We start from the raw sequence: 24,493 nt of genomic DNA, 5'->3' as shown, positions 1-24,493 counted from the left end.
TGAGCACAGGTCAGAGAACAGCCTGACTTAACCTTCTGGTCTTAGACTCTGATCCTGAGTTTCACGTCATTTTTTTGGTGGGACTAGGGAAGAGAAGCTAGGAAATAGCATTTGGGTTTTTGTTTTACTACTGAGGCTCAAGCTTATACTGTAATAATCCTCATTAGACAGTTCTATAGTGTTAATATCCAAATTTCATAAACTCTATTCATACTTCAATATTCTCCTTTGTATTATTTAAATATATTCTATAACAATATTACCTTGCTTTTATAATGTTAATTGCAGATCGCAGGTACATATGAAAGGGTGGGGGGGGTGGGGATCTCCAGAGGTGATAGAAGCTGCATAATGTTGACAAAAATGAGATTGGCCTGATAGGACAGCCATTCATTTGGCTTCACTATCACTTAACTCTCGCCCTGGCCATTCTCCTCATCTTTGTACTTACTTTTTCCATCTAAGATTTCAGAGTTGAATGTTTTGGGTTCCTGTCAGCTTCAGCATTTAAAAGTGTTATTTATATAGTCTTAGTTAAGTGTCTTTAGAATCATGTAGTAGAAGCTGATGGAGTGCTGTAATTGGGTTTTTTTTCTGTAGATCTTGTGGTAATTATTGGCAAGCATAAGGAACAGGCTGAGATAATGCAGTTAGCTGACTTCTGGATCCATGGAACTGAGAAACCTTAGTGCCTTCTTTCCCTTCCCCCCACAGGAAATGAGGTTTATGTATTCTGTCTTGGAAATGTATTTTTAGATATTCATGGGGTTTTTTGTTTTATTAAGGATCTGCCCAGAGGCTGTTTAAGGCTTAAATAATTTCTCTAATGAGTTAATCCGTTTATATCTAAAATTAGATTTTTTTTTTTTAGAAATTTGGTTTAAAATAATTACTAAAAACAAACCTTTAACTAAAAAATATAAAGAAGGAGATAAGTATTATTGGATAATTTGGAAACCAGGTTTAGTTTTGATTTGGGAAACACAGTAGTTTCTAATATTTTCTTCTTGCTTTATTTTCAGTTTTATGTAAATAATATATCTAATAATAAAAGTAAATTATTGTGCATGGCAGAATTTTGACAAATAAAATTTTAAAACATACATCAAGCAAGTAAATAATGTTTGTATAGAGAACTGATCAAAATTCCCCTGTTCAGGCATTTCACTGAGAAATCACATGCATGAAGCTGATTGAAGAATGAGAACAGAAGCCCCGAGCAAACACAGATTGATAATATACCTGAAAGCAAAGATAATATTATAAAGATGGATCCAAATTAATAGTCACCCAGTCAGCCAGAATGGAATGTTCGAAACTGTGAATCAAAATTAACTTTTTAAAATAAGTCTGCTATTGCAGGTATTTTGTTAGAATAATGGAAAGTAAGTTGGCTAACATAAACCCCACATAATGTTGGAGAGATGGTTCATGGTTAATACGCTGGCCATTCATCCAGAGGAATTAGGCTCTATTCATAGCACCCACACAGCAACTCACAACACTGCAGTTCTAGGGGATCTGATGTCCTTTTCTGTCCTCCACAGGCACAAGACATGCATGTCAAAACACCTAAGTACACAAAACACACAAAACTTAATAAAACAAAACCTAAACCCCCACGTTAGACTTATATAAAAATAAATGCAAGTAAGTTATATACTGAAGCATTTTTAAAAATTCCACACTGGGTTTCTTCTTTTCCACTTTTTATTCTGTGTCATCCCACTGGACAGCACTGGAGTTGTTTCTGGTACCACTTTCTGAGTGGGCCTCCCCACTTCAGGTAATCTTCTGGAAATGCTCTTATAAATGCACCTCACCAGTATCCTAGATGATTCTAAATCTAGCCAAATAGGATTTAGAATATGTAAAGAACTCCTACAAGGGACTGGAGCAATAGTAAAGAGCATTTATTGCTCTTACAGAGCACCATGGTCTGATTCTTAGCATCCATATGGCAGCTGAAATCTGTCTGTAACTTCAGTTCCCAAGGATCCAGTTCCCTCTTTAGGTGTCCATAGGCACCAGGTGCATATGCAATGTACTTACATAGAGGCAAGCAAAAGGCCCATACATATAAAATAAAAATAAATGTTAAAAATGTAAATAAAAAAGTCTAAACATAATAAGAACTATACCTAATAAGACAATTAAATAAACTCACAAGAAGGAATAAAAATGACCTATAATAAAACATTTCCATCCTCATTAATGATCAGAGGAACTTTAAAAAATACAGTTTTTCACTTACTGGGTTAGGAAAATTAAGTGATATGATTCTTTCTGGCATAAGGGGATAAGAGAAGAAGCACTGTCATTGACTCTTTGTGGGCACATAAATTGGTGTGGCATCCTGGAGGGGAATGCTTGTATCTTCTGATTCAGCAGCTCCTTTCCTTGGTATATACCCTTAAAAAACATTTTATATGTGGCACAAGCATATGTTACAAGGATGGTAATTGTGCCATTGTTTGAAAGATCAAAATAGTACAGAATAAAATATTTTTTTTATCACTCAGACACCAGGATTGGACATCACCCCCATAGCAGAGGCCTGTATAGGTCCAGAACAAAATATGTTAAATGACTTAAATATCCATTAATCAGAAGTATTATGTATTATTTAAGAGGAATGGAAAAAATCTGTATCAACAGAGAAATCTCCCAAATATACTGATAACAAAAGCAAATCACAATAGGGTATATTATTTTATATATTTAATAATTCTATTTATAGTAAATAAACTATTATTTCTGTAGTTGCATAGCTTCTGGGAAGGAGACTGAGCATGAAGTAGTAATTAAAGAGACCATTAGATTTATTAGCACAGTTGAGACTTTATATAATGATATTTTAAATCATTTGTTTAGAATAAAATTTTAGTTGGCTTGGTACATATGCCTATAGCCCCTGCTACTTAAGAAGTCAGGAGCTAGGAGGACTGCTTGAGTTCAGGACTTTGAAATCAGCCTGGTAATATAGCATGGCCCCATCTCAAAAACAAAAATGAGTAAGTTAAAGTTTAAGTAATAGGGGCCTAGTGTGATGGCATGTGCCTTTAATCCCAGCACTCAGAGACAGAGACAAGCAAATCTTTGTGAGTTCAAGGCTAGCCTGTTCTACATAGTAAATTCCAAGCCACTCAGGGCTTCATAGTGAAACTTTCCCGTACCCCAGAACAACCGCCCCCAAATAAAAAGAAAGAAAAGAACTACTTCTCTTCATTCCTTTGCTGTTTGTGGTTGTAGTAGAGTGTGTAATGAAAGCCTTTGATTAGTTTGAAGAGTATTAAAGAAAATAAATTTTCTTATTTTCTTATCCTTATGTTTATCTTCTTGAGAGAATGCATGTACTTCTATAGGCAAATATACATTTTTCCCTTCTGGTATAAATTTTTCAGTTCTTTCTTTGTGATCACCAAATGAATGTGCTACAATTCAACTGAATTCTAACACTAGTTACTCAGAGTTAGCAGTGAATTCTACACATTTAAGGGGTCAGGTCTGTAAGATATATAAGTGGCAAGTAAGGGAGTTGTTTTTATTCAGTTCTTTGTGACTACAAAATGTGAGGCAATCAACTTAAAAAGAGAACAGGTTAATCTTGGCTTACAATTTCCAAGATTTCAATCCAGGATCTTTGGTCCTGTTGTTTTGGGCTTGTAAGGTCCCATATCATGGTGGAATCTGGTTCAGTACTCATCAGAATCCAGGGAACAAAAAATAAGATCCTTGAAGGGCATATTCTGAGACCTAGAGATCTCCTAGAAAACCATAGAGAATGTTAGCATTTAATAAGCACCCTTGTGTGGTTTCAAGCCACCAGGGATACAGGCACCCCCAATACTTGTAATTTTCTTTTTAGCTTTTCTGCTAAATAATTCGGCCTTCGTAGTGGCAGGCTGTTTTCCCCATAACTGTGCAGTAGCCCTAGAAGAAGAGAAAAAGATCCATCGCAAACTATATCAGACACAGAGCATCCCTCCTAAAGGCTTCAAGGCTTCTAGTAGTGCTACATAGAGACCGAATCTTTTTTTTTTTAAATACAGTTTCACTATGTAACTCTGGCTGTCTTAGAATTCTTATGTAGACCAGGATGGCCTCAAACTCACAAGAGATCCTCCAGTCTCTGCCTCCAGAGTACTGGGATTAAAGGCGTGTGCCACCATGTCCAGCTGGAACCAATTCTTTAATATGGATCTTTGGCAATCATTCAACATCCACATCAGCACCCATACTTCTGTTCACATGGGTGCTGGGTTCTGAACTGTAGTCCTTCCATGTGCAGCAAGTGTTTTGTCCATTGAGTCACTTTCCCAGTACATTATTATTTTTGAATTTATTTTTATTTTATAATTATGAGTATTTTGCCCACTCATATGTATAGGCACCACATGCATGCAGTACCTGGGGAGGCAAGAAAAGAGTGACAGAACTCTCTGGAACTGAAGTCACAAATGATTGTGAGCCTCCACAGGGGTGCTAGGAACCGAAAACTTGCTCTTAAACACTGAGCCATCTTGCCATCTCCCCTCCTATCCCACCTCCCATAATTTTTTAATGAAAATTTCACAAGTTGGCTGATTAAATCATTCACTGGCTGTTAGTGATTAATTCAGTCTCTTTCATCCCTCACATTTGGGTATGGGCCAAAAGTTTCAAGCTCCTAATCAGGATCGCGTCTTTCTGATGAACAACTCCCATCTTATAGCTATCTAGGGGCCAGCTAAGAGTTACTTCATTAGAACAAAGGATGCGCTAAGAGTTACTTCATTGGAACAAAGGATGCGCTTATGGATCAGGAAATTCCAACAGCCTTAATAGTTATCTGCCAGGAACTCGGGAAAAAGATCAAATATATTTTGTAGGATACCACTGCAAGAAAGTCTAGTTTGGAGTTAATAGGAGTTGAAAATTAGTGCACACTTAGAAGAAAAGGTGCTTTACTGGTGGACCTAGTGAAAATGCTTAAAGATTGGGACTTGGTGAAGTGAAGAAAGGCAGAAAACAGCAAAAGCACAAAAGTCAAAGACACTGAGATAAATGCAGATAATCCAGTGATAATAAAGTACTTAATAGGAGGGAGAGGGAAATAACAGAGAGAGCTAAGTAGAGAAGGGCAAATCCTGTAGGGCCTTTATTTCCTGGTAAGAAGTATATAGTCTGAGGCCTCTTAAGCCTCAGATTGCACCAGAATCATTAGGAAGCATATGTAGTGCAGCTGGCCACGCATACAAACATGCATTTTTACAAGCATCTTCAAGTGTCTCTAACAACATAGAAAGCATAGCTTTTGGAATAGAAGACTAAAAAGTTTTATGTAGAGAAATAATATTAGAATATGGTTTTTAGCAAATGATTGCAATTGTCACCTCTTAAAAGTAACAGAGACTCAAGGTAAGGCACTTGGGGTTGAGATTGAGTAAAATTAAATAGACTCAAAAAAGCAAAATGATAGGCCATCCATGAGATGCCATGAAAAAGAGGCAGAGGGAAAAGACTAGTTGACTCTAGAAGACTCTGAGCTTGATTGGGTTGAGAAGATATTGAGTGCCATCAACAAAGATGCAACAAGTTTAGCTTTGATAGGAAGGTGATTTCAAAGGTATGTAAAATGTCTAGGAGACAGTAGGACATCCAGAAGGCTGCAGGTGAAATTTTAGAAGTAATAAATATGTAGATTCAGGCAGAAACTAAGAAAATTTAAAATACTGAATATATTCCCATTGAGATAGAAGTTAGTGATAGAACACGGAGAACCCATGCTTAAGAGATAAAAGTACAATAAGAGTATGTAACAAAACTGAAACAGAACAGCAGTAAACAATTTGTAGAAGCTTGATAGAAAATGTAAAGCAAAGTTTTAGTTAGTGAATGGTCTATCTAATATAGCTAAGATATCCTGTAAGATCAAGTGTGAACTAGAATGATAGAAGCTCTCTGACTTTTCACTGGGGTAGTTTCAGTGGAGAGTAGAACAGGGAGAAACCAAGTTGGAACACTGAGTATAGAATATTCCTTTTCAGAAGTGTTACTGTGAATTGAAGAAGAAAAAGAATTGTATGTAGATGAAAGAATGCAAGGTCAAATTATTTGTCTTGATTTATAAAGAATACACTAGATTAGAAAATATTTATATGCTAAGGGAATTAAGCCAAGGTGATAGGGGTAGGTGGAGAGACAGAAGATAAATGGAGAGGGGATAACTAATGGACCAGGTCCCAATGGGAGGTGTGATTTAGAAAGCTGAAGACAGAGTTAGCCTGGGCTTGAAGAAGTTCGCTTGGGACAGGAAAAGAATTTATGTATCCTCTGTGGTTCATTGTGCATTTCCTGTAATAGCTAACTTCTACTTTACAGGATGGCATTTGCCTTAATACTCAGGAGAACCTAAACATATCCAGTGTAGACTATTAGCTGTCTGTCTGTTTGAAGGTTCCTATATATAACTAATATCTGGACATTGTTATTTGTCATGTATGACTAGGCTATCACTGTTGTCCTTATTGCAATAAAGGTTAGAAAATCTCTTTGAAACATAATAGAAAGATGCCTTCTGTTCATTTTATATCCTTCCTGTCTTTTTAGAAGTTGTTTAGAACACTGAAGCTCTCAGTAAGATTGTAGCTCACATAGGATTTGGGAATATCTAAATTATAAAGATATAGTCCAAAATATAAAAGGCATCCATCATTCAGGATATTTATTCTTTGAACTACTAACTCTACAAATTATTACCAAACTTAGTTCTTAATAGATTTCCTTTTTTAAATATCAGAGTCCAGTTTGTCAATAAGCATAAGAATATGACTTGGCCAGTCTTTGATAATGGCTTGGTAGACTTCTAACTTGGCACTTATAGTACATTTATTATAATGTATCTGGGAATATAAATGAGCGGTAGAGCACTTATAAACCATGCACAAGGCCTCTTAAGCCTCAGATTGTACCAGAATCATTAGGAAGCATATGTAGTGCAGCTGGCCACGCATACAAACATGCATTTTTACAAGCATCTTCAAGTGTCTCTAACAACATAGAAAGCATAGCTTTTGGAATAGAAGACTAAAAAGTTTTATGTAGAGAAATAATATTAGAATATGGTTTTTAGCAAATGATTGCAATTGTCACCTCTTAAAAGTAACAGAGACTCAAGGTAAGGCACTTGGGGTTGAGATTGAGTAAAATTAAATAGACTCAAAAAAGCAAAATGATAGGCCGTCCATGAGATGTCATGAAAAAGAGGCAGAGGGAAAAGACTAGTTGACTCTAGAAGACTCTGAGCTTGATTGGGTTCTGCAAACCTTAAGAGCAGAATGTTTCTTTTTTTTTTTTAAAGATTTATTTATTATTATATGAGTTTATACTTTTACAACTTTCTTTAAAAAGTTTTAAAACATGTATTATAAATTTTATAATACACATAAAGTTCTGTGTGGAAATTGAATACTATCCTTATTATGTAATGAGGGAAACAAATCTAAAAGCCATTAGTCAGAATTCTTCAGAGGAAGAGAACTGGGGTGTATGTGGGGGTGGGGGGTTGCATGTGTGTATTTTAGGTCTGGCTCAATGATTGTCTCTCCATGAAAAGGCCAATAATCTAATAGTTATTTAATCCACAAGGCAGGATTTCTTAACTGGTCTAAGTGTACACTGGAATCCAGAAGAGGTAAGTTCTAATACTGTCCAAGGAATGCCTCACCAGCAGTATAGATGAACTTGCCAGGGAGAGAGATGGAGGGGGTTTATGACCCAGTGGTAGAGGTTGCGCCTAGCAGGCCATGGGCTTGGTCATAGTGCCAGCAGAAATAGGAGGAGACATTTTGTTCTAGCATAATTGTGGACTGCTTTCAGCCTCTTGGATGAAACAAACACGGTTATTGTGATTTGAACTGCATCTGTATATAGGCTTCAGGCAATGTAAATAATGTGTTTATATCCAGAGAACCACAGAATCAAAACATCACACTAACAAACATTTAAACTGTTTGTTTGTGTTAAAGGTGAGGATGTTAATCTGGGATCCAAAAGAGAAAAGCATTATCTGAGGAGACACAGCTATGTAGCTTACTCTATAGAGTGAGCTGCTTGTTCTGTGTCCTTTTACATGGACTGCCACTAGAAGGTATGTTCTGAGGTTTTCCACCTCAAAGGATCTGATCAAGAAAATTCCTCACAGGCATTATGAGCAGCTACTTGGAGGTTTTTATTGATTCCAGAAGTAGTCATTTTACAACCAAGATTAGCCATCACACCCAGCTATAAATCTGCCATGATTTGTTTTATTTGATGGTTATAAGAGAAATACACATATCAGATCAATTTACTAGAAAATAGACCGATTTTTTAAAAGTTTTTTTGTTGTTATCAAATAGTTTTCAAGAAAAGTTGTATAACATTTGCATCAGTGTTAACAGTTATAGCACTCCAAACATCATTTCCCAATATTTAAAATTAATTCTCATTTTAGGAGAAATTAACATTATGTGACTATTCTGTGGCAGGCAAGGTTGGTAGCTCTATATACAAGGTCTGCATTGCTCTAAGGCCTCCAACCATTGAGTTCTGCAACAGCACTACTTCTGCAAACCTTAAGAGCAGAATGTTTCTTTTTTTTTTTAAAGATTTATTTATTATTATATGTAAGTACACTGTAGCTGTCTCCAGATGCACCAGAAGAGGGCGTCAGATCTCATTATGGATGGTTGTGAGCCACCATGTGGTTGCTGGGATTTGAACTCAGGACCTTCGGAAGAGCAGTTGGTGCTCTTAACCACTGAGCCATCTCTCCATCCCCCGAGCAGTCTGTTTCTTAAAGTAGATATTTTTTTTCTACTTGAAACCTTTAAATTTTGGTTTTTATGGGCAAGGTTTCTGCTGGGAGCCACATTGATATGAGTGGCCTGGGCTACTCCATGAGACCTGGGTCTGAGGCCCTGCTGTAGCAGGGGTATGTGTTGCTATCCCTTGTCCAGGTTGCCACCAGGGGCCATGCAGAAGTCTGTGGTCTGTGCTGCTAACTGAAGCAGGAGGATGCCTATAGGCTGTGCTGCCACCTGGGAGCTATATTGATGGGAGTGGCCTACATTGCCCCCTGAGGCCATGGTGATGTCCGGATCCTTGCTGCTGCTGAGGGCCACATCTGGGTCTGAGACCTTTATGCAGCTGGGGTCTCTGTTGATGTTCATGATCTGGGTTATCACCAAAGGCCATGTGAATATCTGTGGTCTGTGCTGTCACCCGAAGCCCTGTCAGTGTCTATGGTTCTGCTTTGAAGAGCAAGGAGGCCACTTTTGGGATGATATCGGTCGATGACCGCAGATGCACAGTTGAGGAGAGACATGGAAGGCTTCTATACAACTCCTACCCTTCTAACTCTCTCTCCCCCCACCCCCAAATAAACCTAATAGCGAAGCCACAGAAGAGAACTCAAAGGTGTGATGGAGATGCTGAAAAGTAGCTCTCCATTGATGGCTTCTGACAGTGGTGTGGGAGGGGAAGGACTCAAGTCTATTTCCAGGGGAAGTCCACTAACAATTTGATCATGCTCCAGCAAGTGTATAGATAATGCAAAGTGGACTTTCTTTCTTATTTCTTTTCTTTTAAAAAATACATATATTATTTTTATCTTTTACTTCTATTGCAGGGGAAGACAAAGTCAGGGTTGGGGGAGATAGACATGGAAGGACTGGGAAAGGATTGTGATGTGATTCTCCAGAGAATCAATAGGAATGTTATATGGAAAAAAATTGGTTCACTTTACAGTTTTTAAGAAATTTTCAAGTTGTTATCTCTTACATATACTTATAATTTCTACATTGTTAATAAAATATTTGGCAGAAGTGACTACTACCCATATTATGAGGATTTTATTTTTATTTTATTTTATTTGGTGACTGGATGATAAACTTACTTTTTAGCTAGTATAACTGAAATTTGTATAGATACTGGCAGTTATGATATTTTAATTGCCAATGACACAGCTTAAAATCACCTGGGAGTCAGGGCTCTGGCCATATCTTGGGGGAGAGTGTGTTCTTGATTACATGAATTAAGGTGAGAAGACCCACCACTGTGGCACTTTTTCTGAGGCAGAGGAACCCTAACTATACAAGTGGTGAAGATGAGCTGAGGGCTGGCATTTATTCATTATAATGTTCATTGTCCTCTGCTCTTGACTGTAGGTGTAATGAGACTACCTACAGTGACAGACTAGTGACAGTAACCTAGACTTGTGAACCAAATAACCCCATTTTCCCAGAAGTTTTTAGATCAGAGATTTTTATCACAATAACAGGAAAGGAAACCAAAACAGCTGTATATCAAATTCTGGTTTCTAGTCTTATTTCTTTACAAAGCAATCGTGCGACTCTTTGTTCTTTTTATATCTCATTTGCCTTAAGAGTTTCTATATGAAGACACTAGAGTACACAATTGTCATGGGGATACTTCTTTATACTTTTTCAATTCTCTTAACTTGTAAATTATTCAGAATTTAGTGCACTCATTTCTAGTTTGTTATTAATATTATGAAAATAATCAATTGTGCTATAAATTATTTGTTGTGGGATATGTTGCTTGATCCTTTGAGTTTAGTGTTTAAGGGATGAATCCTGGGATCTGACCCTACCAATGTCATTGGTTAGCTTTGTAACATTGAACAAATCATTATGTCTATGTTTTTAATAAATGCCCAATATAAATAATATAATCTATATCAAAGTTTTACTCAGGTATGAGATAATATTTTTAGTGGGGAAAGAAAGATCTTAGTACTTGTGACAGTAGAGAAATAAATCCCCTCTATTTAAATTCAGCACCTACAATGGAGAAATGACTCAGAGGTTAAAAAGCATATACTGCTTTTGTAGAGGGCCCAAGTTTAATTCCAATGTAGTCACATTGGCCAGCTTACAACTGCCTGTAACTCCAGCTCCAAGGCCTTGCTCCAACGCCTCTGGCTTCTATAAACACTTGTATTTATATACACATACCTGTACACATACACATAATTAGTTAAAAAATAAATTCAGTACCTATTATTAAGGAAGGCAGTACAATATAAACAAGTCATAACTTTTTGGCCTGCCAGAACCAGTCAGATAGCTTGAATACATGAGTTAGACCTATATAAGATCTAAGGGATGATTGGCACCATGTGGTAAATCTCTCTGAATCTGTTACTTGAGCATTTCAGAATTATACCAAACACACTTTGACAGCTATAAAGAGCAGTTCTACAGGCAGGATTCTTCCAAGGAGTTTCTGACAGGTTGCAACCTCTGGTTTGAAGAAATGGAAGTCCCAAGTCTGCCATTGACGAGCCTGGTAGTTTTAGGAAGTCACTCTTTTTCTTCCATCCTCAGTTCCCCTCATTTTTGCCAGTTAAACCAAATCCATTTCTTTTTTTAAAGATTTTATTTATTTATTCTACGTATATGAATACACTGGTGCTGTCCTTAGGCACACCAGAAAAGGGCATTGGATCCCATTACAGATGGTTGTGAGCTACCATGTGGTAGCTGGGAATTAAACTCAGGACCTCTGGAAGAGCAGTCTTAACCACTAAGCCATCTCTCCAGCCCCCCAAATTTATTTTTAATGTTCCTTCCTATTTCTGAAAGTTGTTTTCTTCTTAAGAATTGACATATATTCTTGTGACAGCAAACAAGAATTTCCGTCTTAGTGCTTCACAGCTGCTGTCCTAACTCTTTCAGTGGCATGGGGTTACAGGAATGATCCAGCATATTTTATGCTTTCGCCCAGCCAAGCGAGCCTTGAGTTCTGTGTGTAGGCAAGAAAGACCTTGAACTTTTGATCCTTCTTCCTCCACCTTTCAAATGCCGGCATTACAGACATATACTGAACGTGGTAAGGAAGGAATTATTTTAATTTTTTATTTTATATTTGTTTTATATTTATATTTATTTACTATTTTTATTTTTTATTATTTGAACTTATACTTTTAAGTGACTCTGAAGTATATCTAGAAAGTGAAGAAAACTGGACCAAGTGTCAAATTTCCTAAGAAGTGTCCACTGAAACTTTCTTTGTCAGCTAATCAGCTGTCACTGATTTTTCTGTTCTTGTTCATAACCTCTTTTAGAATCTAATAGGGCAAGGGAACTTAGCCTCTGGATTGCTATTACCAGTTCATTTAAATTTGCTCTAGCAAGGTCACATGTTCTAGACTATTTGCCTTGGCTTATAAAGTTCAACTCATTCTAGGTATGCTTCTCTCTCTGTCTCCTTCTCTTTATCCACCTCTTTCTTTCCAGATAGACCTCCCCCATCTCGTGTGTGTGTGTGTGTGTGTGTTACATGTTAAAAGGAGCCTTGTATTCTTATACTCATGTAGACCAGGCTCCAGCTTTGAACTCACAAAATTCTGCTACAGCCTCCTAAGTACTGGAATTATAGACTTGTGCCATCCCCACCCTCCCTTTTCCCACTTATTATTTCTATTTGTTTCCTTGATGTTTGTCGTACATTTTAAAGCTTTTATTTTAAAAGTTATATTTAAAAACCACTGTACCGGTTCATCTTTTGTTAAGAAAGTCCACAATTGTACATATTTTATTTTACTTGCATGTTAACCTTTCTGGCTTGTTCCATTAAACCCTGTAGTTCCCAAACTCAAAATTCACTGGTTTGTCGTCGTCGTTGTTGTTGTTTCTTTTTTCAGTGTTGCTGCTTGAACCTAGAGCTTATACATGCTAGACGGAGGCTGTGTCACTCAGCTGTATGCTCAGGCTTCTTCTTATTTTTCTATTTTGAGATGGTGTCTCACACAGTTATCTAAAGCTGACCTAGAACTTGTGATCTTCATGCTTCAGACTCCCAAGTAATTGAGGTTTATAGGCCTCGTCCACCAAACCCCACGACTCGTCCATCTCCTCTCTCCTCCCCATTCCTCTCCTCTCTTCTCTTCTCTCTTCCTCTCTCTTTTTCCTCCCCTTCCTCTTCCTCCTCTCTTTCCTCCTCCTCCTTCCACCTCCCACCCCTTTCTCATCTCACTATATAGTCATAGCTATCATGGTAGTCCACCTGGCCTCAAACTCACAGGGATCCACTTGCCCCTGCTTCTCAGTGCTGGGATTAAAGGGGTGGGCCACTATGCTTTAGTGAGTCTTATTAAGAGATCTGACTGCCTCAAAGTAGTTTTAATTTGCATTCCCTGATGATTTAGTGATAACTGAATATTTTTAAAAATAGTTATAGGCCAATTGTGTTTCTTCTTTTGAAAACTGTCCAATTTATTAGTCCATTTGTTGATTGGCAGTTTAATTTTCTTGCTAATTAACTTCTGGTCTTTTAAAATTATGGGTATTAGTCCCTTGTCAGAAATAAAGCTGCTTGGTAAAGATTCCCTGCCATTCTGTGGGTTGTATGCTCTGCTTGAGATACAACTTTACCCCAGAGAGAATGGCTGCCATCCAGAAATCTAACAACAAATGTTAGAACTGCCATGGGAGATAGGAACCTTATTCAGTGTTGATAGGAGTACAGATTAATACATAAATGAAAATCAGTTTGGAAGTTCATCAAAAATTAAAAATTGAACTCCCATATGACCCAGCTGTTCCATTCCTGCCATATACCTAACAAACTCCATGTCTTACCATAGATATACTTAAACACGTTTATTGTTGTTCTGTTTAATAGCAAGGGACTAGAACCAACCAACCAAGATGTCTGCCAATAGTCAAAATGGTGTGTGTGATTAAATATTGTTTAGCTCTTGAAGAAAACTGAAATCACAAAATTGCAGAAAAATGGGTGGATTTGTTATGTATAATATTATGTAAGGTCACCCAACCTTAGAAAGAGAAAAACTTCACATTCTCCCACATTTGTGGATCCTACATGTATATATGTAAACAGCTGTGTGGCTATGTTACAACATTTAGAGAGGAGGTTAAGAGAGAGGAATATTAGGTGATAAGGAAGGATGGAGTGTTGTCAAAAAGACATGCAAATCATGAAATAGGTTTATAAAGCCAATTGTTCTTCTATTTCTGTAGTGTATAAGTGCATAAAAATGTAACTGGTAGAGTGTTAAACCCCAATGAAGTTCCATGGCTTCAGAATGGCTACTCTAACTGTATAGGTTCACTAAGATGTGTAGAGTTTGAGACAGAGTAAGAGTTTACGTAGCTTTCTTTTTTTTTTTTTTTATTAGACGTTTTCTTCATTTACATTTCAAATGCTATCCCCTTTCCTAATTTCCTCTCCGAAAATCCCCTATACCCTCTCTCCTCCCCCTGCTCCCCAACCCACCCACTCCCACTTCCTGGCCCTGGAATTGCTCTATACTGGGGCATAGAATCTCCGCAAGACCAAGGGCCTCTCCTCCCATTGATGGCCAACTAGGCCATCCTCTGCTACATATGCAGCTAGAGACACAAGCTCTGGGGGTACTGGACCCTAATATAGCTGTCTCCTGTGAGGCTTTGCCAGTGCCTGGCAAATACAGAAGTGAATGCTCACAGTCATCTATTGGATGGAACACAGGGTCTCCAATGAAGGAGCTAGAGAAAGTACCCAAGAGCTGAAGGGGTCTGCAGCCCTATAGGAGGAACAATAATACGTAGATTTCTTAATCTTGCTGCATGATGGTTTTATTTGTAGGTTCATTACAATAAAGTATTTTTTATTTTTAAAAATGTACTTGACACAAGAATTTTCCCTGTATTCTATCAAATAATTAATTTTAAAGTGCTATATAATTTAACTTTTCACTTCTCCTTGGATATTTGATGTGCTCTAATCTCTCTTGGGTAAATAATTTCTCTCCATACATGTGTAATATATATTATTCTGTATAGAATAACTTGTCTATAAATCTTTATGCACATCTCTGAGTATTTCTTTAAATTCTGGAATATACCTAGCCAATATAAAACACATCTCTTTAAGATTTGTTGTAATGTTTTATTGATTTACAGGGAGATGTTACTTTATATTCTCAGTGATTATTTTATGAGTTTCACTCTTCTCTTTGCTAATCTGAGAGATAGAAGTTGTATTTTGTTTCATTTTGTATTTTTGATTAAATAATCAAGGACTATATATAGTTTCTGACTTACTCTTTGAAATGAAATGAATCAAAAAGCAGTACTGTAGGTAGGTCAATATACCTTTATTCAACACAGGCATGAAAAGGGATTGCCTGTAAACGGCTACAAGAGAATATGCTTTGAAGTTTTGCAGTCCCAAAAGCTAGGGGCAGACTTTACCTGTGCTGTGAATACCTCAATCTCTACCAGTTGTAAGTGGGATATTAACATCTGAATTCAGTGTTCCAGAACTTAAATTTGCCAGTTCTTTGAAAACACTTGAACACAAATGGTAAATTCAACTACCCCATTTCAGTGATTTGCTTACAGGCTACCAATGGACTAAAATTCATTCAGGATTAACAGCTGTTCTGCATCTGCAAACATTTGTGCAGAACTAATTTCAATAGCAGATGTTGGAAATATTTGAAAAACAAAAACAAAAAAAAAATGTCAGCCTCTCCCCTGAGAAAGTTGGACCTATCCTGTGACTTCTCAGATGCCCTGTAACCCTGTTAGCCAGATTTTCATTCCTGAAATGCTTCCTTTCTTTTCCTTTTCATGTGTGAGGTTTCAGAAATGCCTAAGGGAATCTAGCTTCAGATTTGTAGTATTGCTTCAGTTGGCCCCATAAGCTGCTGTCAAGAATAAAATAATTTGTCTGCAATTAAAATTCAACCATGAAAGATTTCATTTTGATTTCTGGGGTGCCCAGATTTCATTTACATTATATCTATCTAAAAGAAAGCCTGGCATGGTGATATATGCCTGGAATTCTTGCTACTTGGGAGGTTGGGGGAGGAGGATAATAATTCCAAGCCCTGTCTGGACAGTTCAGCCATGACTCTGTCTCAAAAATTAAAAGATAATTTTAAAAAGGGGATGGCTATATAGCTCAGTGTAGGAGACTTGTCCTACTATTCATGATGCTCTGGTTATTAAAAACAAAACAACCCCATTTCTTTGTTTATATTAAAAGCTACAGATAGCTGATGGGAGTAGATGCAGAGAGATCTATAGATAAACATAGGCAGAGCCTGAGGAACCCTGCAGAAAAGGGGGAGGAAGGATTGTAGGAGCCAAAAGGGCTGAGAACACCAAGCAAACATGGTCCACAGAATCAACCAAGTAAGGCTCACAGGGCCTTGTAAGAGACTGAAGCAGCAATCAAGGAGCCTGCATGAGTCTGACTTAGGCCTTCTGTATGCTTGCTGTGGTTGTTTAGCTTGGGGCTTTTGTGAGACACTTTAGGAGGTGGTGGCCATGACTCTTATGCCTGCTCATAGGACTCTTTTCCTCCTATTGGGTTGCCCCCTCCAGCCTTGATATGAGGGTCTGTGCCATGTTTGGTTGATATTACTGGGAGGACTGCTCTTTGCTAAAGGAAAACGGGAGAGTGTTGGATCTGGGGTAGAGGGGATGTAGAGAGAGAGAACTGGGAGGAGAGGAGGGAGAAAAGGCTTCAGGATGTAGGAGAGAAGAATAAATTTTTTTTTAAAGCTACAGGTAATAAAGAACTTCAAAAGTTATGTTTGTTTCCATATAGTCGGTAAATGCATGGTTATACCAGTAGGAATTGGCTGAACTAGTATCTCAATAATGCTATATACAGATTTTAGATTACAATGTCTGTGTTACACAAGTCTTAGACAAATATAGAGCTTAAACAAATATAACCTTGAATCTAGTCAGAATCCTTCTCACTTGTCAGCTTAATCAACTCTGCTTCTTTATGGAACTTGGTTATTGCTGAAAGGATAAATTATTTTGTTACCTGATTTTTAAATTATTTATTTATTTTTAAAACTAGGATATACATTCACAAAGTTAAACAGTTACAAAGTTATAATAGGTATATAGTAAAGCCTTCTTCTGACTGTTATCCCCTGGTCATGTAGCTTTTACAATGAAGTTTAGTTTTTTTGTCTCTTAGAATTCTGTGCACAGACATACTAATGTGTATGTGTGGCTTTTGTGTGTTATACTAGTGATAGCTTGCAATAGAACAGTTGTTCTCAGCATTCTTATTGCTGTGACCCTTAATACAGTTTCTCATCTTGTGGTGCCCCAACCATAAAATTACTTTTGTTGTTACTTCATAACTGTAATTTTGCTACTGTTATGAATCATTATGTAAATATCTGTGGTTTCCAATGGTTTTAGGCATCCCCTGTAAAAGGCTATTTGACCCCCAAAGAGGTCACAACTCACAGGTTGAGAACCATTGTTGTAAACCTCATTCTGTACCCTACCTTCACTACTTAGTCTGACTTAGAAATACTTTCCTTTTAGTTCATAAAGTTTCTTTGCTGCTATTTTTTCTCAAATAGAATTCCATTTGTATAGATGTACCACATGTCTAGTTCACAGACTGCTCGGTATCTGTGACTACAGATCTGACACTGCTAGCTAAACAAGATGAGTTTAAATTCATTTGCAGTGCACTGAGTGTAAACATTTAAGAGTTCCTATTACATGACAACATTATTTTTGTCCATAGGGAGCAAAGTAAAAACAGTTTGAGTAAAATATTCATTGAGAGCACCCTTTAATAGTGTATTGTGATCTACACTATTTTTTCCACATAATTTCCCTTCAGTAGGTGCAGTGCTTGCTTAAAAGGTTTTTTCTTCTGTTTATTTTCTGTCTCTTTTCTTTTTTTCCTTTTAGGTTTATTTATTTATTTATTATATGTAAGTACACTGTAGATGTCTTCAGACCCTCCAGAAGAGGGCATCAGATCTCATTATGGGTGGTTGTGAGCCACCATGTGGTTGCTGGGATTTGAACTTAGGACCTTCAGAAGAGCAGTCCGTGCTCTTAACTGTTGAGCCATCTTTCCTGCCCTTCTGTGTCTTTTCTTGGTGAGAGTTCTGTTCAAATACTTTTTCTTTCTGTTTTTTCATTTATTCATCTACTCATCCATTCATTCACTTTACATCCTGATTAAAGCCCCCCTCCCAGTCCCATCCTTACATATCCCTGTCCCCAAGCTCCCCCTTGGGTACCACCCCATCCTGGGATTTTCTTACTTGTGAGAATTAGAGACCATTCCCTTTGGATGCATGCTAATATGATAACTAATAGATTTTGGAGTAGATAACATTTTCTTTCAGAGACATCATCTAAGGAAGGCAATTTCTCCTTGAATATCCTGGTTTCTAACAGTCCTGCCCAGGCTCAGGCAACTCTAGATCTTAGAACCTGACTGACAACATCATGGTTCTTTAGGATGTAGCACCTGTCTCTCTGCTTTGACTAGACCTACCTTCTTTCTTGAGCAAGCTAATGTCCTATACAAGAAGTCCATGACTAAGCTTCAGGATTTTCTCAGAATTGGACCAATAAACAGCATAGACTACATGTTAGTCTTTATTTCATACATGTTAGTATTTACTTCTACTACCTGTGTGGTCTTAATTCCAGTTGGGTCTGAACTATGTACAGAGGTTGGCACAGACTTTGGGCTTTCCTGTGTTTGCTCTCTATCCCTGAGAAAAAGCCACCCACCCACAAAGGCAACTTATTTTTTTCTGAAGATTTTGTTTCAGAGGAATTTCTTCCTGTGGCAGTAATCAAATAGATCATCAAAAGGCTACTTGGCTAATCCTCTGACCTATGGCTTGTGTTTTTCTGACCCTTTATTCTCTCCTTAGTATTCTCCTGTTTCTAGTCTCTAGTCTCCTTGCACTTATTGATTGGAGTTAAAGTCTTGTCTTAAGGATCCAGGATGTTTTCCTTGTGGCCTCTAAGGGGATACAAAGTACTTTTAAAACTTCAATGGTGCCACTGGGAACTGAAGGCCAGGCTGTTTGAGTCAAGGGAACAGCTTTATGGCAAGCTCTGAAGTCCTGCCTCAAATCTAAGCTTTCCTACCAGAAAGCTGCTCTTCAAGGTATGCCTGCCTTAGATGTGGAGCATCTAATAAAGCTCAGCTGCTAAAGGCTAGGATCACAACCAAAGGATAAGAGAACTCTGATCACTGAAGCTCCCAAACTAAGATCCCATTTAGCATTTCTCATCACAGTGGCAATCTTGATAAATCCTAATTATGATTTAGAAGATAATATCCCTTCCCTTCAATTTTCTTTGTAAAATCTCTTGCCTTTGAAGTATTTTCTGAATTTGTCTCTAAAATCCTTTTCCTCAAGTGTAAACTAAGAAAATACCCTACCTTAGTTTTCCTTTTTAATTCTTTATTTTATTCTTGAGACAGGGTCTTATGTAGCCCATACTGTCCTCAAACTTGCTATGTGCCCATGACTAACCTTAAACTCTTCTTGATTCTCCTGACTACACCTCCCTTAGTTTTGAGACAGGATCTTTCTGCTTCAGTTTCCAATACTGAGATTAAAGCATGTGCCACCATTCCTGGTAAGAAATGCCTGGTCTTTTATGAGTCCATCCTCTCTAGACTCTGTTGTTCCTCTGATCTCTAGTTATGGGGCATTGCTACTTATAGCTAGAATTTTTTTTTTAAGATTCATCCTTTTGGTTATTTCATGACATTGCTCTACTTGTGGTTAGCTCTGATATCTTCTTCTGTTAGTCATCTATATAAAGTCTCACTTTCCCAGATTATTTTCTGTGATGCTTGATGAAAGCAATTGAAAAGTTTTTCTTCCAATTCAATGGATGAGGAAGGATCCCAGAGGCCTATGATCAATATTTGATAGAGACCTTTCTCAGAATTCTCTTGTGGGAAATTGATTTCATGATGTCATCTGTCTCTTGTCTGCATGAGAATCTCCTCCTTGGAGCCTTGCTATGGTATCAGCCCCTGAAACAGGTGTAACTCTAAGAAAGGGACAGAGTAAGGCAGAATCTGTAAGTGAGCTTTTCTCCTCTGAAAACAGTTTTCTGGAGTCACTATGAAGAGGAGCTCCTCCCAGTACTGCATCTGATGCTGAATGTGATCACAGGGTTTGGTCCTGGCATTTAAGGGATTTTGATGGCTGTGTAAATACTTATTCAAAGTCTCAGGGATCAGTCCCTTTGAAAATGAATACTGGTGGTTCATACTCTTTTATTCAGTTCCTTCTTTCACCATAGTCTAGTAACTAACTATACAGAAATAATTTTGCTACATATGAGATGCCATAGTTTAAAAGCAGCAAAAGAAATTATGAATTAAAAAAAAAATCACCACTCACTTAAGTCCATTTCAGCCTGTTGGTCTTTAATTCTGGGTATGTGTAAACTTCTTGCTAATTAACCCAGATTCCTCCTCTATTGCTATAAACATTTTTCAGTTCTAATTTGTTAGTGAATCAGGCTCTTTACTTGCAGGGAAATAGGTCTAATTCTGGGTTCTGAGTAAACACTATTGTTTTCACAATCTTCTGAAACCTGACTTGGGAGTGTCTTGGGATTCTATCTCAGTAGCACTGATCTTGCTGTACTTGTCTTTCTTTCCTGGCACGCACCCCCCAGACAAATGTCCAGAGAGGTTTGTCTTGCCTTTCGTACTCAGTATCTTATTGCTTTCTGAAGTTCTCTGGTTTCTGTAAAATAGCTGCTCTCACCCCCCCCCATTTTTTTTCCTGTTCTAAATGCCATTCTCCCAAAGAAATCACAGAGCTTCTGCTCTCTCACACTGTAGAAGCACAGTTGTCAGATTATGGGCACACACCTTAGCATCTCTAAAGCCCAATTGTTTTCCTGTCTGTTTATATGATAGAAGTTGGGATAGTTGGTGGATGTATTTAAAACCATTAATAGCTCCCATATACAGGTCTGAGTTGAGAAATTAAAAACTAGAATTCTAATTCTAAGGTTTTTAGAACCATAATGGTAACATTTAAGGTGATTTACCATATAAATGGGGTCCAACAAGATTATATGTTGCAAACGTACACAAAATATAAGGTTGTATATAGTGTCTCGTGCTAGCCAGCTGTTCCCATGGAGTGGACAAAGTGAATTACTAGTGTTTTTTGTTTTGTTTTTGTTTGTTTGTTTGTTTTTTAATTCCCACAAAGAGCAGGAAGGGACTAAGCTACTAACTTAATAGCAGAAGCCTAATTTAAAAAAAGAAACAAACAAACAAACAAACAAACAAAATAATAAAGCACTTTGGTATACCTAAGTAGAGACAAGCCAGTCTTTGCAAAGATTAAATTTCATCTGTAAACCACATAATTAGCAACTCAAGACTTAAATCCAAACCCATGCCCCATTCATTTATTTACTTTTCTAATTATTGACACAAGGTTTCAATATGTAGCTCTAGCTAGCACAAGACATTATATACAACCTTGTATTCTGTGTACATTTACAAGATATAATTCTTGTTAGAATTTGCTGTGTAGTCTAGGCTGGATTCAGACTCAGAGATCTGCCTGTCTCTGCCTTCTAAATAGTGGGATTAAAGAAAGGCATTTGCAGTCAATCCACTATGTTTCTCACTTGTAGATTGAGAGTCTAGGTCCAGAAATAGTGAAATGCTGCTGCCATTTTTACCTTGTCAAGCTGGATTAACTATTTTGCATTGACTTTGCTTTTCCTTATCTTTATTAATTTGTTTATTAGTTGTTACTGCTTTTGTGAATGATTATTTTTCAGAATCTACCTTGGTAGACTAAATGTACTCTTCTCTCTCTCTCTCCTCCCTTCTTCCCTCTCCCCCACTCTCCCTCCCTCCCCCTCTCTGTGTTCATATAATGTCCTTACTTAAACTTATGAACCTGTGCATATGAACCACCGCCTTTACATCCCACCAGAAGTACCCTAAAAAGAAAGTTTTCCTTTTCTTTTCATGACTTTGCTATAATTACTAGTTTAGGAATCTAAGAATGTTTTAGGAATGTTTCTGTGAGGATGCACATACATTTCTGAATAATCTTTATATAAACTACAAATTGCTTATTTCCGGTTAACTGATATTTTTCTGTACTGGTCTCAAAATCTTCCAGCACAGTTTTGTTTGCTTCCTTATTTTTGACTTTTGTAAATTTATTGTTTTCTATACCTTCTTATTCTTTATTATGGAGGCATTGATTTTTTTTAATGTAGAGTTTCAATGCCCTTGATTTTAAAAAAAAAAAATTTAGTATGTGTATAGATTTGCTTACCACAGCACACATGTGGAGGTCAAAGGACAATTTGAGAAGGTCAATTCTCTCTCTCAACCATATGAGCTGCTGGCAGCAGACTCAGGTTGTCAGGCTTACCAGCAATCATCCCACCAGCCCAAAGACACTAATTTTTTTATTGGATATTTAATTTATTTACATCTCAAATGTTATCCCCTTTGCTGGAGCCATGGGTCCCTCCATATGTACTCCTTGGTTGGTGGTTTAGTGGGGGGTCTGGTTGGTTGATATTGTTGTTCTTCCTATTGGGGTTGCAAACCCCTTCATCTCCTTCAGTCCTTTCTCTAACTCCTCCATTGGGGACCCCATGATCAGTTTCTGCGAGCATCCACCTCATTATTTGTCTTATAGATAGATTTTTTGTTTTTGTTTTTGTTTTTGTTTTTGTTTTTGTTTTTGTTTTTGTTTTTTTTTCGAGACAGGGTTTCTCTTTATAGCTCTGGCTGTCCTGGAGCTCACTTTGTAGACCAGGCTTGGCCTCGAACTGAGAAATCCGCCTGCCTCTGCCTCCCAAGTGCTGGGATTAAAGGCATGCGCCACCACGCCCGGCTTTATAGATAGATTTTTATTTTATTTTTGTAGGTGGGATGGGATAAGAACTTGCATTTCTGACAAAATTCTTAAATACTGCTGTGGTTTCTGCCACTGGTGGGAGTTTGAGAAGCAAACTGAGAATCACTTTCTTCCATATCTGATAACCACCTCTTTCCGGCCAGGTGACTATATTAGAGAAAGGAAAGGGGAAAAACAACAAAAACTTGCCAGAATTTAATGGACTTAAAAAAACTCCACATGATAGTATGAAGAGTTACTACAGAGATATGGCGTGTGTCAGTGTGGAGTGAGATACTATTACAGTGAGCATTCAGAGAATGAAAAACCTCTGTGTGTGTGTGTGTGTGTGTGTAAGATACAGAGAGGGGTGTGTGTGCTATGGTGTGCATGTGGAAGTCAGAAGACGATTTTGTGGAGTCACTTCTCTGCGTTTTGTCCAGTCCTCCCAGAGATTGAACACAGGTTCCAAGCTTGCTCTGCAGTACCTATCCCAGCTTGCTGGTTGTATAAAACCAGACCATGTTTGGCCCACAGGCCATATTTTGTCAAACCGTCTTAACAGTGAAGACTTAGAGGGAAGATCCCTCTTTTTTCTTTTTCTTGGACATTTTATTTATTTACATTTCAAATGTTATCCCCTTTCCCAATTTCTACCCCCCCTCTGAAGCCCCCTGTCCCATCCCTCCTCCTCCTGCTTCTATGAGGGTGTGCAGTCACCCACCCACCCACTCCCACCTCCCTGCCCTCGCATTCCCCTACACTGGAGCATTGAGCCTTCACGGGACCAAGGACATCTTCTCCTATTCATGCCCGACAAGGTCATCCCCTACTACATATACTTCTGGAGCCATGAGTCCCTCCATGTGTACTCCTTGGTTGGTGGTCTAGACCCTAAGATCCTTCTTTAATGAAAATGAAGTTATCATTTTTGAAGTGTCCTGAGATTCTGGGATATAAGGAGGTGCTTTGAAGGACTAGGAAGCTTTAGATTGAAAGACGCGTTCCTTCTGAAAGGTGCAGCAAAGAAGTCACCATGACGTAGGTCTGTATTATGTGTGGAGCAGAGGCTAGCAATGTCTTCTCAAATGAAATGAACAAATTGCAGGCCAGATTAGAGTCTTTTGGCATAAGCACTTTGACTGCTTCCCCTACTGGCAAGCCAGTTTGTAAGTAGCTCTAAGGAATGAAGGTGCTGCTTTGGCTTCAAACTTCCATAGTAATTTGAAGCCCACAAGAAGCAGCATTTCATATAGTTTGCTCTTCTAATGGAAGAATAAAAGCCATATATTTAGTGTAGAAAGTCGGTCTCTTAACCATACCTATATGTAGGATTTTGTCTGATTTTCAATTGAGGTTTTTAGACAATAAGAAAAATTGTAATAACTCACATACTAAGCTGCTTACCTGTTGAATTTACTGAATGCCTGTTTTGTTCTGTCCCAGAGACAGAATATGAGAAGCTAACAACCTACAAGTGGAAAAAGAATCTATTGAAATAATTACAGTAGAGGAATATAAGAGTTAGAAGATATATTTGCAAGAAACTGTAGATATATATAAAAAATAACCTCCCAATCCATCCTTAAACTTTAAAATTTTTCATGTTCGCTTAGTCTAATTATTATCCCTTAGTAGCCATAGATTATATCCTTAATAACAGACAATTATCTTGAAGATCTGTGCTAATAATCATAAAAATGCCTTTAAGTACTTTCCTCGGATCATAAGGTAAACATCTCTCTATAAAAGAGTAACGTCAAACATTCTGCTGCTGCTACT

The 24,493-nt window shown here is 37.6% G+C and overlaps 1 protein-coding gene and 1 non-coding gene across 5 annotated transcripts in view; one reads left to right on the top strand and one right to left on the bottom strand.

The window, feature by feature from the left end:
* Positions 1-24,493, top strand: part of Ssh2 (slingshot protein phosphatase 2) — a 244,798-nt gene that overhangs the window by 26,178 nt on the left and 194,127 nt on the right. The window lies entirely within an intron of this gene.
* On the bottom strand, positions 2,513-2,598 carry LOC115032712 (small nucleolar RNA SNORD86). The gene has a single exon (XR_003838331.1). It is a non-coding gene; the product is annotated as a small nucleolar RNA SNORD86 (small nucleolar RNA).

This window comes from Mus caroli, unplaced genomic scaffold (assembly GCF_978045245.1).
Source record: "Mus caroli unplaced genomic scaffold, Mus_caroli_1 scaffold_13, whole genome shotgun sequence".
Taxonomy (NCBI): domain Eukaryota; kingdom Metazoa; phylum Chordata; class Mammalia; order Rodentia; family Muridae; genus Mus; species Mus caroli.
This window is presented reverse-complemented; position numbering and strand designations above follow the sequence as displayed.